At 35.5% G+C, this 15,567-nt stretch overlaps 1 protein-coding gene across 2 annotated transcripts in view; it reads left to right on the top strand.

The window, feature by feature from the left end:
* Positions 1-757: 757 nt before the first annotated feature.
* LOC128995994 (RNA-binding protein fusilli) overlaps positions 758-15,567 on the top strand; it is a 113,662-nt gene continuing 98,852 nt past the window's right edge. The window contains exon 1 of one of the 2 annotated variants that reach the window (XM_054421099.1): positions 758-1,114. The gene's annotated coding sequence lies outside the window, so the exon portion shown is untranslated. The remainder of the gene's footprint in view (positions 1,115-15,567) is intronic. The other variant, XM_054421100.1, reaches the window with a different exon arrangement.

The raw sequence follows: 15,567 nt of genomic DNA, 5'->3' as shown, positions 1-15,567 counted from the left end.
AACTTTCCGTAAATTATGATTAACAGTGATAGTAAGTATGTACTTATTGGTTTCAAAACGGCAGGGAACACTGTTTGCTATATTAAACCTAACATTAAGTACATTTTTAATTCCAAAAATGTATAATCAGATTTTGCATAACCTTAAGTTATTGAATCGAATGTGAAGGAAGTGGCTTTATTAACTGCTTAAAAAAAGTCATAAAATGACAGGAAATAATGTAAGCATTTCTTACATTTTGAATGGGTTGATTCCAATACAAAAAATAGGAAGAGGGGAATGCATATGTACAAAACTTGTTTTATTGTCTATGGTACACTTGTAGTACTTAAGAAGCCATAATTGTGATAAGTAGTTCACGCTTTATTGTTGTATGGACCCCCGTGGCGATAACAACTTTATTCTATTAGAACTGTAGAGTTTTATTGACCTCTGCTCAATTTTATTACGCGACTGAGTAGCCATATAATTTCTGATAGTAACTATTTATTATCATTCAAGTATTTAAAAAACTCAATTGAAATATCGTCCGAATGATAAAATACCATGAATATTATACTAACAATAAATACAATCGGTTTGCCATCAATGCCATTTTCGGAATGTGATTTCACACCTGAGTGCCATGACCCTTCACTCAGGGCCTTCCCGCGGCGAACTAGCTGTAGTGGCAACTTTCTACACCCAGGTGAGGCTAGGCTATAGGAACATCTGATTAGTCGAACCTCGTCTACCTGAGCGAGCGAGATAGTCGTTCGTTTGGTTACCTGTCTGTCGGTGTCGTCTAGCCACGCAGGCACAGCTCAAAACTTAAACTTAGTTACAACTCAAAATTGTACAGACTACTCGTTTAGTAAACTAAAGTGCAGTGCGCGTATATTACCATACTTAGTGAGTCTGTAGGTAGAAAACGAACCGCTTTAACTTTTAACTCACAACAGAACATAACCTATAATTAGGTAGCGTCAATCCTTACCTGAAACGCGGGTGACCATTCGATTACGGATTGTGTAGTGCCTTGTGTTGTGTGGAATAGTTTTTTTTTTATTTGAAGACTTTGTTTTATTTGAAGACAGTTTCAGAAGAGACGTGGATAAATTGGTTGTTAACTCAGGTAATTAAAATTGTCATGATCACGTGTTGTTTTATTTAGAAGTGGTAATGCATGCCTTGTGCTTATGAATTTAGTTTTCAAATTAAGATTGCACTGTCATAGCTTATTTACGAATATGATTAGTAACTTAAGTTAGTGTACTTTGTGATTTTCTATTTTCAATCCTATATAATAGGTGATAAGGCTAGTACACCTTAGCCCTTAAAGGTAACTAAATCAATAGACTTTATACCAAACCTAACCTATGGCATTACTTTACAAACAACTTAAAACACAATTTATGACCCCTTAAATTTATTACAGCCTGCGGAAAACAACTATTTCAACTCATATTAATTGATTTAATTGTGTTTAGTTTTTATATTTTTCTTGACTTAAGTTAGCTCTACTCTATCATTCTGGACTTTCGACTAACCTATACAAAGTATTTTATCAGCTCATTATGCTTAAAACTTACTTACATGTGTTAACTGGAAGTTTTGACAATTTACAGCAAGTCAGTTAAAACCTAGGCCTAATAAGCCTACAAACAATTTTTTTATGAAATTCGAGTGTATCTTATTTTTTAAGATAATAATAGTTAGCATAATAAGTTCTAAGATCAAAATAATCGGTTTACGACGGTTGACTTAATGTTTGTTATCAGCCTAAGATAAATAAAAGTCCATTTAAATAGTGCGTACTAGTCGAGTTGAATCGTACAAAACTGATTAGATTATTATAGATACAAACTACATGAAAAAGATCCTTTTTTCTAAGGGTACAAAATGATATTTTTCGTTTAACAATTTACCACTGTTGTACAACTAACTTACAGCTAATGTTATTATAATTCAAATAGCATTTAATAGAATGTCAAAGCTAATGGTTTAAGCGCCGAATTCGGTAGTACTATACTGCTGTATTTTAAATCAAATCAAATCTTTTTATTGACTCTACAAAAGCTTGATTTTTTAGCTCTACAAAAGCAACTGACACTGTCAAAAATACAGTTCCAGCCAATTTACTACTACTATTTAATATTATGCTTAAAACTTACTTACATGTGTTAACTGGAAGTTTTGACAATTTACAGCAAGTCAGTTAAAACCTAGGCCTAATAAGCCTACAAACAATTTTTTTATGAAATTCGAGTGTATCTTATTTTTTAAGATAATAATAGTTAGCATAATAAGTTCTAAGATCAAAATAATCGGTTTACGACGGTTGACTTAATGTTTGTTATCAGCCTAAGATAAATAAAAGTCCATTTAAATAGTGCGTACTAGTCGAGTTGAATCGTACAAAACTGATTAGATTATTATAGATACAAACTACATGAAAAAGATCCTTTTTTCTAAGGGTACAAAATGATATTTTTCGTTTAACAATTTACCACTGTTGTACAACTAACTTACAGTTAACGTTATTATAATTCAAATAGCATTTAATAGAATGTCAAAGCTGGTTTAAGCGCCGAATTCGGTAGTACTATACTGCTGTATTTTAAATCAAATCAAATCTTTTTATTGACTCTACAAAAGCTTGTTTTTTTAGCTCTACAAAAGCAACTGACACTGTCAAAAATACAGTTCCAGCCAATTTACTACTACTATTTAATATCTAATACTACTACAGTACTATGGTAGGGAGCTGATAGTATGTTATAGTAAACAACAGTCATAAGAGATTAAGTAATGGGCATATTTTCTTGTCAATATGTTGGTTATTAAGTTAGCCTACTACAAAATTAGATACCGGTAATTAAGAAATAGAACCAAATTATTGAGTGTTACTCTTCATAAAGAAAATCTACGTTTTGCTAACAAGACTTCTAAGCATGTTAACTTTTTTTTATCACATCATTATCACTGTTTTTCTGTTGAGATGTCTATTATTGTTACCATTTCTTCGTAATTGCCAAGCAAGATCACACATTTTATTATGCTTCTACTCTATCATATCAGCAAAAAAAGTGTTTAATAATGTTCACTTCTTGATCAAATATGCATAACTGTCGTGTTATGTCACTGTGTATTTATTGTAAAAATTGTGTTTCAGTGTAATAAATAACTTAAATAGACGAAAACCAGAGATTGGGACTCCCCCTTAAACATTCCATTGACGCTAAAATACACACTAAAATAAAATCTAAACTAGGTATTAGCATATATAAAACATATTCTTTTAACTTACTTGTGTTGGTTAGTTTATATATGCTACCTATATTAGTTTATTGTAGGTGTAGTAAATCTAGTCTTTTCTGCTACGAGCAACAATCTTCTGAAAATGAGTGTCGGTATGGAAAATGAAAAGCGATCAATTTGTAGCAACTACGTACCTATTTACTTATTTAAAACAATTAGTCTAACGAATTTCTACAAAACAAGCAGTCTAATAAATTAACACCCCCATACAACCTTGACGACTATATGGTTTTTCTGGAAGTTCCTATAAAGTTTTAAGCCACGAGGTAAGCGACCTAGAATGTTTTCTTTCCTAGATTGAAACAATTTTAAACAGCAATTACAAACAAGCAGCTCGAAATGAAACTAAAATGTTGTAGCCTCGATGGCCCGTCGTAGGAGACATTGCTGTTGCTGGAGGTCCCTATTAGTTTCATCCCACTTGTAAAGGTAAACCTTGAGAGAGGCTACGCCTTACTACGTGGCCTTGGAGTTTAGGGCTCAGCTCCGGGGTCAACGGATTCCAAAACTCAAAACTAGTTTCCTAAGCGAGCCCATCGCCCGGGTCCCGACGAAATCATCGGCCCAGCCGTACAAGGCGTCGCGAATATAGCACAGGTGAAAATACATTTTCGTCATTGGCTTTGCATAGAGCAAGTCAACTTTTCTACTTCTCATCCGATTGTTAAGTATAGACCTTGTTTTTATGAACGTCATATTGGTACAGAAAGTTCGCGGTCTTCCTTGGGTAGATTTTCCAGGACATAAAAGAAAATGGCTGACAACGAACTGCACTCACGGTCAAAGGAATTTACAAGGGTTGGAAGAGTCGCCCGCCTAAGCCATATGGAACTGCACTCACGGTCAAAAATCGGTCTTTCACGGCTGAACGCTTTGCTAGCCCCTTAGTCATCTGTTTATTCCGTCCTCTGTCTTACTTTTATTTAATACACGTTTTTAACCTAACCTAACCTAACCCAACAAGAAACCTTTACAAGAGAAGCTTCGTTATAATAAGAATATAGCCTATCATGTTATCGTAAATACTATGCTAGAATTTTCTGTGCACATATATATGTGTATTTTTTACAATGTCAGTAGTAAGTTTATTTTTTGACGTTTAGATTAATTTAATCAAAACTTTTCAATATATTTCAACTAATTTAATAAGTTTTAATCAATTCAATCATGGTGTTGCACAATGTGATATAGGCTAATTAAAAACTGAACGTGAGTGCAGTTCCGGTACCCCCAGAAAGGCTCAAAGTGACCGTGAGTGCAGTTCCGTAGTTGGATTAGGACCAGGGACTGACCGTGAGTGCAGTTCCAGCCCTCCCAAGAAAATCTCCTGTCAAGTTTCAAACATTAGCATCCTGCAGTAGATAACTTTCTGTGTGCTCAAATACAAGATAGTTATTAGCTGTACTTGTGACCTTTAATAGCCGCTTACATAGAGAAAGGCAGCCCAGCGACATTTATTACTATGTGTATGCGGGTAATCACGGATACGGTACACAGGTACGGGGGTGAGCACCACCTGTTGTATAGGGGCGACTAGTTGACTATAGATATCATCGTGTGGGCGAGATAAGGCCACGTGACTCTTGATGTATCTGAGTAGATGTAGTGTTCGCCAGGTAATCAGGTTGTCGCAGGTTAGATCCTTAAAAAACATAAGCTTTCTGATGTTTCAAAACTGGACCCAGGTGGCCTTAATCGTTGGTATTAAATAGTGGTCTTGGCTTAAGATCAGCTGATATTAGTAGGTTTCAATTCTCTTGCATCCTTCATTAAACACTCGTCATTAATTAATTTTTAAATATAGGCCTACGCATCCTGATAAGTCGGCATGGAAAACATTTTTTTTTTAATAACGTTATACATTTTAGCTCTAAAAATAAAGCACTAGTCAAACCTAACTACAGTCTCGCAGTTTTCGTGGTAGTACAGTACCTATATAATATACCTATATATATAATACATATACATATAATACCTATAGATACCTAAGTAATACCTATATATATAATCTTGTCATTTTGTTGATAACAACTGTGGCGACGCGGTCATGTCTTTGAAAACTCAAGATTATACAGGCTAAATGACTGTGGGAGCATACTACCTAGTTTAATTTGCGTCATGATATACGATTGTCTACGAACAGAAACCGATCCGTCGTTAAAGAGGGTTTTAAACTACTCCACAATAACAAAAATTCACATTCTACAAGACATTTACAGAGTTTGAAATCACTTGCTGCAGTATGAAAAAACAAATCTTTCAATGAGATTGCGATAAAGTTTGGAGATAATGTCGAATAGGATGTATACTTCCTAGTACATTTTGATTGTATATAAATTGGCTGTCAAACACTGTATACTATGCACTCTACGAAAATCGACATCTCCTAATCTAAAAAGACTGTAAACATGTTAAGCTAATGTGAAATTTGTAACTCGACCAAATAGGAGCTACATAGCAAATTATGATCTGGCTTCTGGCATTTACAAGGTACAGAGGAGGTATAAAGACGTCCATTCCCCTGGCCGTGTGAACGTACAAACAATCTTGGAAAATTCTCGTCTGTGGAACGCCGACTACTGCCGGCAGTCGTTAAAATAATGAAGAGGAAATCAAGGCCGAACAAATTTACTCTCGGTAAATATGTGATGACGTCTGGCAAGAAGTATTCATTCGTGATAAAAAGAAGTAATTTTTATTTACTTTCTACAATTTCTTGGTTTTGCTAGGTAACTTTCTAACCATGGGTTATCATGATTGTTCGCATTATGATTTACGTTTCTCTTAAAATCCATATCAGTACTAAGTATGTAAAATAATAGCCACCCCCATAAAACTGCGAAGGCTGCCACTTTTCGTAGACAATGTAGTAACTTTAAATTTTATACCTCCTTGGAAAAACTAGTTTTTCAACGAGTTAGTAATTTTACTACTTTTATTTAAGCCAACCCAGAAATAGTTATTACATCTTTATTCTCGTCACATTCACTCCCAAAGTTTGGGATTCCGCTTTCTCTTATTTGAATAACATCTTGCCAAAGTGCTCAGATTTAGAAACGCAGGTTAAACCCAGCTTAGGCTTAACTGACGTCTGTCAAAGAATCAGCTAATCCCCAATATTCTAAGTAGAAAAGTCTATGTATATTTAGAATTATTTCATAATTTTCTATCTACATTGGGGCTTGTATTTCATTTTAAACTATCCTTGTGTTATTCGGAAAGGAAACCTACTAATGACGAATAATAGTGATTTTGCAGTTAATAGCACTTCTGCTATCTCTTCATGTGAAGAGAACGAATTTCAGACTATCTTTTTCGGTACGTCAGTAAACTCTCGTTAATCCGGACGGTACTTCCGGATGGAAGTACGGATTAAATGTTGGGCTAATAGACTTAACATGAAGAAAAACACCGCCATTTCGGGACTGTTATAACAAAAGCTGGGATAGAACCAATTCAACAATTAAATGTGTAAAAAAACTGTAGGCCTACATATAAAATTCCCATGTTATTCTTATGGAGAATATTGTTAACTTATTGTAGTTTGCTTGTTTATGGACGTATTTTTATGAAATTTGGCAATTTTTTTGTTTTGTCCTAAGTTATTATTATTTTACTAAAACACACTTTATTACCCTCCCTGTGGCAGTAAACCTAGGTACTGATTAGACCTAAAAATGCTATTTAAATAGATTTGTGAAAATCTAATAAGGCAATTGGAAATTCTATTAGTCTTCAGGTTTGCTTCGGCGGGGTATTTGTTTTTTTAGGCGTAATCTTCATTTCTGACAAATTGTCACCTACCAAATAGATGGATGTATAGATCAAGTACTACGATACGTATTAGTGAGGGTGTTTGTACTAGAATTATGGCAATTTGACGGTAATTTGATTGCTGTAAAAGTGACACAAAACCAGTGTGAAATACTCTACTAAAGAGTCTCAGAAATTGTAAGGAAAGGAAGTTCTACCCTCTACTGCTCTACACAGCTGTTATTGTCCTCCTTGCACCTGCCCCCACCCCTACCCTCTCAACCACACACAAACACCTGATACAAGGATACAGGCTATACATGAATTCTGTTTCGCCCACTGATGATAGCAAAAGTGAAAGTTGTGTTTTGTCTTCCAGCTAAAAGCACTCACGCTAAAAACTGCCGACAGTCTTGAGTAACGCCACAGAGAAAGAAGTTAAGTGTAACCATTGACGTTGCATTGATAGGCAAAGGTGTAAAGCTAACGTTGGTAAACGTAAATGTACGTTTCATTCAAAGACGCTCAATGTGTGTTAGTTTGTAGTGGTGCAAAAAATATGAGGAAAATGATCGATGGCACCAAAAAGGCACTTAGTTTGTTGCAACAAGGTGCAAAGTGCAATTACTTGTTGTGAGTAGATGCAAAATAAATATCACAGTAGAACATCATGAAAAACCTTTAAAATCTAAATCCTTATGGTAAATATAGGCTAATGTACACAAGCTTCCTTTGTGGATACGGTGTATTTTTAAAGAAAAACTTAATATGGAGGTGAAGACTGGTTGAGTGGCTTTCTAGCCTTTCGTATGAGAAGATGAATTGGTTGTTATAAACACACTTTTTACTTCGAGTTTACTTCAAACTCTCCGAAGGAATGTTTTAGTGACAAAGACACTCATCGCATTAAAATCGCAAAATGTGTACCGGTAACCTTTTTCTTTGGACATTGTAGCTTAGTTACTAGATTGAGACCCCCCACAATAAATCAACGATGTTATAATAATACGATGACATACAGGATTTAATGGCATTCAAACAAGTGTGTCATTGATAAAATTCTACAGTTACAATTTCACATTACAGTACAATTTCCTACAGTTACCTAACAATGTACATGTTCTCTCACTGATTTGAGAAAGCAAAGTGGCCAATTCGCTCACTCTAATTACTTTGTCTCACTCCAGATTTGCAACGTGAAGGCACGTTTCTTTACCAATTTATTTGTGTTATGGTAACAGTAGGAAAAATTAATGTGCAACTCGAGTGCAAAGTGCAATCGCCTCACTCGAGAGAACCATTCCTCACGAGCCCTCTAGTTACACAAATAACTGTTGTTTATCTTTTAACACTATGATACTTTATGTGGCATAATGCTATAGTTTATAATACATTTTCCTTTCAGTTTGGAATGGTTAGAAGATTTAGGTGTTCGACAGAAAATCAGTAACATCACTCTGTCATTAGTTCTAGTCAACGGCGTTCCTTTTTATTCCGAAGTCAAACTATCAAAGGTTTAACATAGGAGTTGGAGTGGAATGTCTACTTAAAGGAATCGTTTAAGATTTGACAGAGTTAATCCTCACTCACATATTTTTATTTCTACTACTTATTACGTTTGCCTTAATTTTCAATTTGCTGAACTATCAGAAACTGAACACGTCGAGGTTGCTCTGGTGGTGAAAGGTAGTGGATACTTCCACGCCGCGGACATTCACTGGTCGATGAATAATGTACTTGGCTAGGCCAGGGCAGCGCCGCCGCCGCGCCGAGGCGCTTTTCAGCGACTGGTGAATTTCAACAGGATCCGCGCTCAGCAAGTCAAATGTCCTGGTTGTTTTCCTGGCTGACAAATTGCCTGCTTTGTAGACGAGGGTTTTGATTTAGTCGCCGAGACTGCAGACAATGTCGTCGGTTATTCAGCTGGAATAGAATACAGAACATGGAGGAGATACTGTATTTGGATTATGATCGTGCAAAGTATGCACTGTTAGAAAACGTGTCGTGAAGTATCTTAGTATTCACGAATCCATTATAGGTACTTTATAGGCACGGTAATTTTGTCCTTGCTAAACGGGGTGTAAATCACGCCAATCCCGAAAGGCCTTAAGCCCTATAATAATGCTGTAAATCTTTGGTTTGAAGATATTTAAGACAATATTTAAACTGAATGTGAATGTAAGATAAGTTTTGTTACTGGACCAACAATTTATTTACCCAACGAATAACGATTTAATGCCTTATTTTATGCCTTTTATGGCTGAGCCTAGTTTTGAAACATCGAATATTACTGACATTCGTGCTTACCTTCATATCAGAGTGTAGCTTCTTTGGTTTGAACTCTACCCAAAAAGATTATTGTTATAAAAAATAAACTATTTACACACTTTTCACAAAAAGTTCTATTTTTTGGCATTAACCTTCTTCAGGAATGAACGGAACAATCAAAAACAAAAGTTTGTGAATTACTTATTTTTTATAACGATTTAGCCGTTTGGCAATACTATAAAGAAACCAGCGTGATTATTGGGGACTCAAGTTGAAAATACTCGGATTTTACAAAACAGTGAATAAATAACAATGTACAGTAACAAATCTATACTCATTCCACCCTCATCTCAACTTAAACTCTTTTTGCAGCTTCCCTTGTCCTATAGTAGGATAATCTGATTGGTTGATATTTTTCATTTGGGTAGCTGGTACAGATAATATTGAAGGCAGGTTTGTGGAGTGCTGAGAGCTCACGCCTCGCCGTCGACCAGTCCGAGCAGTTTGGTCCTTCGAGCCGGATAATCTCTTCCCGTACTCAATTAGGAGTTTCCTCGCCCGGTAATTGTGCCATGAAATTTCATTACCCGTCATTTTTGACCGTTCAACCTGCCAGGCCGACGAAAATATCCCGGTCGAAACTGTGTTAGAGACGTGATGTATTGTGACGGTAATTAATATTGTTCCCACTTTTGGCTTATCGGGGAAATTTGTATCTAATGTTTTACAAAGTCTTCTCATCGTAAATAATTGCCAAAGAGTGGCTGAAGTCCATGTGTAGCTCCGTATTGTACATTGTTAGCACCACTCGAGGTCTATTTACATGTCAGTGTTTACACTTTAAGTTGTGCTGTGCTCTACTTACCTCTTATCAGTGGATTGTCGCTTATCTCTACAGACTCGGCATTTTGTGGGTTCGTCAATGTTTTGTGTGGCATAATAAGTACCGGTAATGATAGAAATCGCTTGCACAATGTAAATGTAAAAAAACACACTACCGGTATATACTTTCTCAATTTAAGAAACGGTGCTCATAACAATTAATTAAGTAATATTTTTTATTTGTGGAGCAAATATATTGTTTTGTATAGTCAAGAAGCTCTTCTTAACAGTAAATGTTTGTTCCATTTGGATTTGGATTTTACATTAATCATTTACATTCGAAAACTATTTTTGTGTGTAAGGGGTTTACTATAAGTCTGGTTAATAGCTTTGAGCTTATTTGGCTTACCCCTAGAACAACAGGGGTAGCCGGATGAATGATGAAATTATGAATTGTCTAGTTTTGTGTTTATTGTTTGCGCTAGTCCTAGGTAAAAATAAACTACAATTACAGTATTGCTAATGGGCAATTCCATAAAATGGTCAACCTCTATACTTTTTTGTCAACTTTATCAAACCCATTACTGTTATACATTTTTGGAAAGCTCGTTAGTGTAGCTTTCCACTCATAACATTGGTTACAAAAAAAAAAAATAAATAAAAAATATATACATGTTTTTTATAGACTACCGTTTTTTTTTTTTTTCACTCCGATTTACAACCATGTTGGTTATTTTCATAACCAACAAACAAAATTTACTCAAATAAGCCTTATGAATTATTTTTTTGATAGTTTAAGAGTAAAGCTAAATATTAATGCAATTTAGAATTAAGAAAAAGGTTTTCTGTCCACCCTACAGATGTTTAACATTAAGAAAGATTAAATTCTACGTCCGACACCAAAAATGTACGTTTAGTTTTACTGTGGCTAGAGGGATTTTTTTTAATGCTTGAAAACTAGTATGCAAAGCAAGTTTACATAGGTCTAAATGATCCATGTTTGGAAAAAAATCTATCATGTATGGTTTTTTTTTAATCATGGTGTCGGACGTAGAAAATATTTCCTACGTCCGACTCTACGTCCGACACCAAAGTACTAAAATTGGGTAGTGTATGTTAAATACCGTAACATGCTGCATATACTATAAAACCCTAAGTTGAGTTTTTATCATAGTACTCAATTAACCTGCACTAAGGAACCTTTCAGTTTAGTTAGATGTAAAATTTATCCCACACCCCCATTGTTAAACATAAATAAAAACATATCACCCAAATTTATAAGTTTTTGTAAGCTTCAAAAGTAAAAAAAAATATATAACATTTGCTACAACTGTTGGTTATTAAATCTCTTAAATCTTCTTAATTGTAGGCGACACAAGCGACGATTTAGTAAAAAGAAAAGTAAAAATTGTTCAAAATCCGGAGTCTTCGGACAGTGATGACTCAGAACAGGAGTATGGCGAGCGTTTCGAAATAGAGAGAAATGACCTAAACCTTCAGGATTTAGTGCCTCAAAAAGACTGGGTTGTGGTTAAATACGATAATGATTACTATCCAGGTGAAGTACAGTGTGTTGAACAAAATGAAGCCAAAGTGAAAGTAATGCATTGCTCCAAGTCAGGTGCATACTATTTCTGGCCAACTGATGAAGACTGTATTATGTACAAAGCCAAAGACATTGTGAAGAAAATTGAGCCTCCTGAACCTTACGGAGGAACAAGAGACCACTATAAATTTAAAAGTATCATCGGTCCACTTCCAGATGTGCTCCCTTGAACACATTTTCTCATGTCTTACTTTTAGGCATATAACCCAAAGTGCCCATGAATTTTTCATTTCATTATTTTTTTTAAAGAGACTAATTTGTAGAGAATGGGTAATTTGTAGGAATTAAGAAGCTGTAACTTTTTTTAAGTTAAATAAGCAAAATATCTAATAAAAGATGTAAAGTGTTTATCAGTCTTTTACTTTTTCCCTGAAGGTAAAATGTCAAACCATATTGTGCAACGTAAATGTTCGAAATTTAAATATTTTAAACCCAGGTAGCCTATAGAGGATTTTAGTAATTTTATTTGCTCAGGCTCATTTAAATGCATGAATAAATGTTTAAAAGGGTTCATATAAAATTGTGAACGTTTTTTTACATTTAATTACTACCTATTATTTGTAAATCTAAAAAAAATCACACAACCTACGTCCGACACCAAAAATTCTACGTCCGACACCGTAGGAGATTTTTTTTTGTGTCAAAACTATTGAACCAAAAAACTTGAACCTAGGCTCTTTTTAAAGCTAATAAGTTTCTTTACATCCATGATTTTTTTCTGTTGTTTTATCTCTTTAAAATTCACAGATTTTTAAAGTCAAATAAGGAAAAAAGAAATATCGATTTTGTGCACTCTACGTCCGACACCGCAGAAAAAATTTTTTTTAGCCATTAAAGATTTTAAAATTTAAAAAATGTTACATATGAAAATGTTCTTAAAGAACTGTTCTTTCAAATAAAAATACTAAAGATTAAGGTTTTTTACAAAAAGTAATTTTAAAGCATTAAAATAGCAGAAAAATGTGTCTGAAATCTACGTCCGACACCGTGGAATTGCCCTAATACTGCTTGGACTTATAGATTTCGTTAGAATGTCGGTTTGTTACATTAACATAAACCGCTATAGCAGTCATTCTTCAAACAAATAAAATCAGAAGCAGGAGATGCCACGCTACAAAGGGAGTCCACAGTCAAGCTTCGGTGAGAATTACAAAAAATCGCACTCACAATGCCCCCTCCCATCCCCCACCCGGAACTGCGCTCGGTGGTTGCTACGGTGATAGAGCTAGGTGCGAGGCCGCGCAACCAGTACCACGTGTCTGATAAAGTACGTGCACTGTAACTTGTGACTAACATTGCGACCACAGTGAAATTGTCGTGCTTTAAGATGGTGCCTGGAACTTGGATTTCGACTTCTCGACGATTTTCTCTGTTAAATGGAGTGTGCGATTAATTTTTGAATAGCTTATGCCTCTAGTGACGAAGCTTTCAAACGTTTTGAAATGAAAGCGAAACTTTCCCCCTTTACCTGTTAGCAGGGATCATCGGGAGCTTTTGTGGACGGGCTTACGGCACGATAGAACAGTACAGGAACTGGGTGAATTACGTTATCTTTAGTGAACCTCGATAACAAGACCCTCAATACCAAGTCACCCTCAATAACGATTTTACTCTACACAAAATCACACGTTATTGCAAACTTCGATAGGTCAACCTTTGATAACAAGTCTTATTTAACAATCTCCACGAGAGCCTTGCTATCGAGAGGTTCTAGTGTGCTAGGTAATAGAAGGCTTCCTTGTGACTCTGCTTTCCATGATGATTGGGGTTTTAACTAATGAATTGTGCTGGCTATTAAACACGATTATCAAAGTGACAAATTTCTACGACACAGATCGTATGACCTCTCATTCTACACAAAGGCGTGATTCTGTTTTTAAGGTTTGATCGATTGAATATTTTAGACTCATGATACCAACATTATGAGTGAGTGCGAGCGTAGTTACTTTCCCAGCAGATATTTCCACTTTGCGCAATTTCTAAAATCCCTGAGCAAATCCCGCTCTGTATTATCCTAATTCGTGGAGATAGAGAGCAGTAAAGATTACCTCTAACTGTCGTCTACCGACCGCGTTACTGAGAGTCGTTCACGCCGTTGTGAGATGGAGTCCCGACTCTGCGTCGTTAGTAGCCAATTAGCACGACACGGAGTCGCTAACAAGGAGTCATGGTAATTAATTGGCTAACTGGGAGAAAATCATTGGAGTGCGCAAACTGAGGGAAATGTAAGCCTACGTTCGAGGCCAGAAACTATCGGCTAATGATATTATTCATTGCTGGAAAATCACTAGGTGTTCAGTGAAGTTAGTGAAGAAAAACGTCTGTTAAATGAATTGTACGAAATTGTCAATTGTGGAAAATACCTTTTAAGTTGAATGGAAACTAAAACCTCTAAAACTAAACTGGTAAGTAGAAGTCTTGTCCAGAATAAATATGAAACCTCGCTGGCGTGTGTTTCGATTATGACGAACATGTGTTTCTTATTTCAGCGTAGATTTTACTATTCGCAGTTTAATAGTTTGTGGAACAAACAGTTAGCAACAAAACATCCTACCTACTAATGTTGTTTGGATGTATGGATGGATGATGGATAGATGTTTGTGATACGTAAACGCGAAATATACTGGTCGGATTGGGCTGAAATATTTCGTGATGATAGCTCACATCCCCGATTAACATATAGACGCATTATTATCTCAAAGATCCTTTCGGGCTCCGTCCCAGTGGCTCTGGAGTTTCCCATGTTAAGAATATTCATATTTAAAAGGAATAAAATAATTTTGTCAGCTATTTTAACTACAAAAGTTGGTTCCATGATATTAAAAAGCATTAAAAGGTTATAAGGTTTACCAACAGGGTGCAGCACTATTAATTTTTTAATTTTATTTATTTTTATTTATACGCTAACCCCGTATGAATGACGGGTACTCTGCTAGTACCCTACAAACCAAATAGAACTATGAAAATCCATCATCAGCTGTAAGGCTGATTAATCTTCTAACATTCCACCGATATAGATTAGCTTGAAACAGGTACAAGGTACAATGTATGATTCCTACCGGTTTATGAGGAGAAAAGCTGTTTACTATATGGTTTAAATAAGTAGATAACCAAAAAATGGAGTGTAGGCTATCAATATGCCCAGAATGGTTGTAAAATGTAGTCCGTTCATGTAAAGCAGTGTGTCTAAAATCGTCTAAATGTAATGAAACTCTTTTTTAGAAATGGTCTTTTAATGTGTGAAAAAAATTTGATAAAAAAATCGTAAATTTAAAATCAACAGACACGCTGTTTAACGACAATGCGCTTATCTGTGACGCTGTACCAGCTGATTGTTATTGTTATAGTTAGTCGCGCATTGTTGACATCGTTTTGATGACGTCATCCAGCCGAGCAGACTGCCGTGAGATGCACACTTGTCTGGCTATAATTTAGTATCTGTTTGCATTCCACTTCGCACACGTCTATTTATAAGGTCACGGGTGATAGTACTACTGGCCATTCAACATCGGGGCTATTCAACATTATAAAGTGGCTTTAAATTTGTCTTCTAGTAGGCCTATTTCTATTTTTTTTCATTTTGGATAATTTTGAGATTTAATCGTGAGTGACAAGTATAAAAAACGACAAGTTTTTACTATTAGCAAAGGTTTAAAAATTATAAACCATTTTACAATCAAGAGAGAATACAATTTCGTTTCCTATGCCATATACGTTTTTCGCTCTACCGCTCGTATTTTCTAGGCCCGCGTAGCTTCCTTTGCCCCGTACTCAAGACGTCGCGCCGGCAAGGGTAGGCCTAGGGTTTCCTCCCTAGT

This window comes from Macrosteles quadrilineatus, unplaced genomic scaffold (genome assembly GCF_028750875.1).
Source record: "Macrosteles quadrilineatus isolate MER2022 unplaced genomic scaffold, UCM_ALF_1.0 Scaffold_5__1_contigs__length_97177068, whole genome shotgun sequence".
Classification (NCBI taxonomy): domain Eukaryota; kingdom Metazoa; phylum Arthropoda; class Insecta; order Hemiptera; family Cicadellidae; genus Macrosteles; species Macrosteles quadrilineatus.
This window is presented reverse-complemented; position numbering and strand designations above follow the sequence as displayed.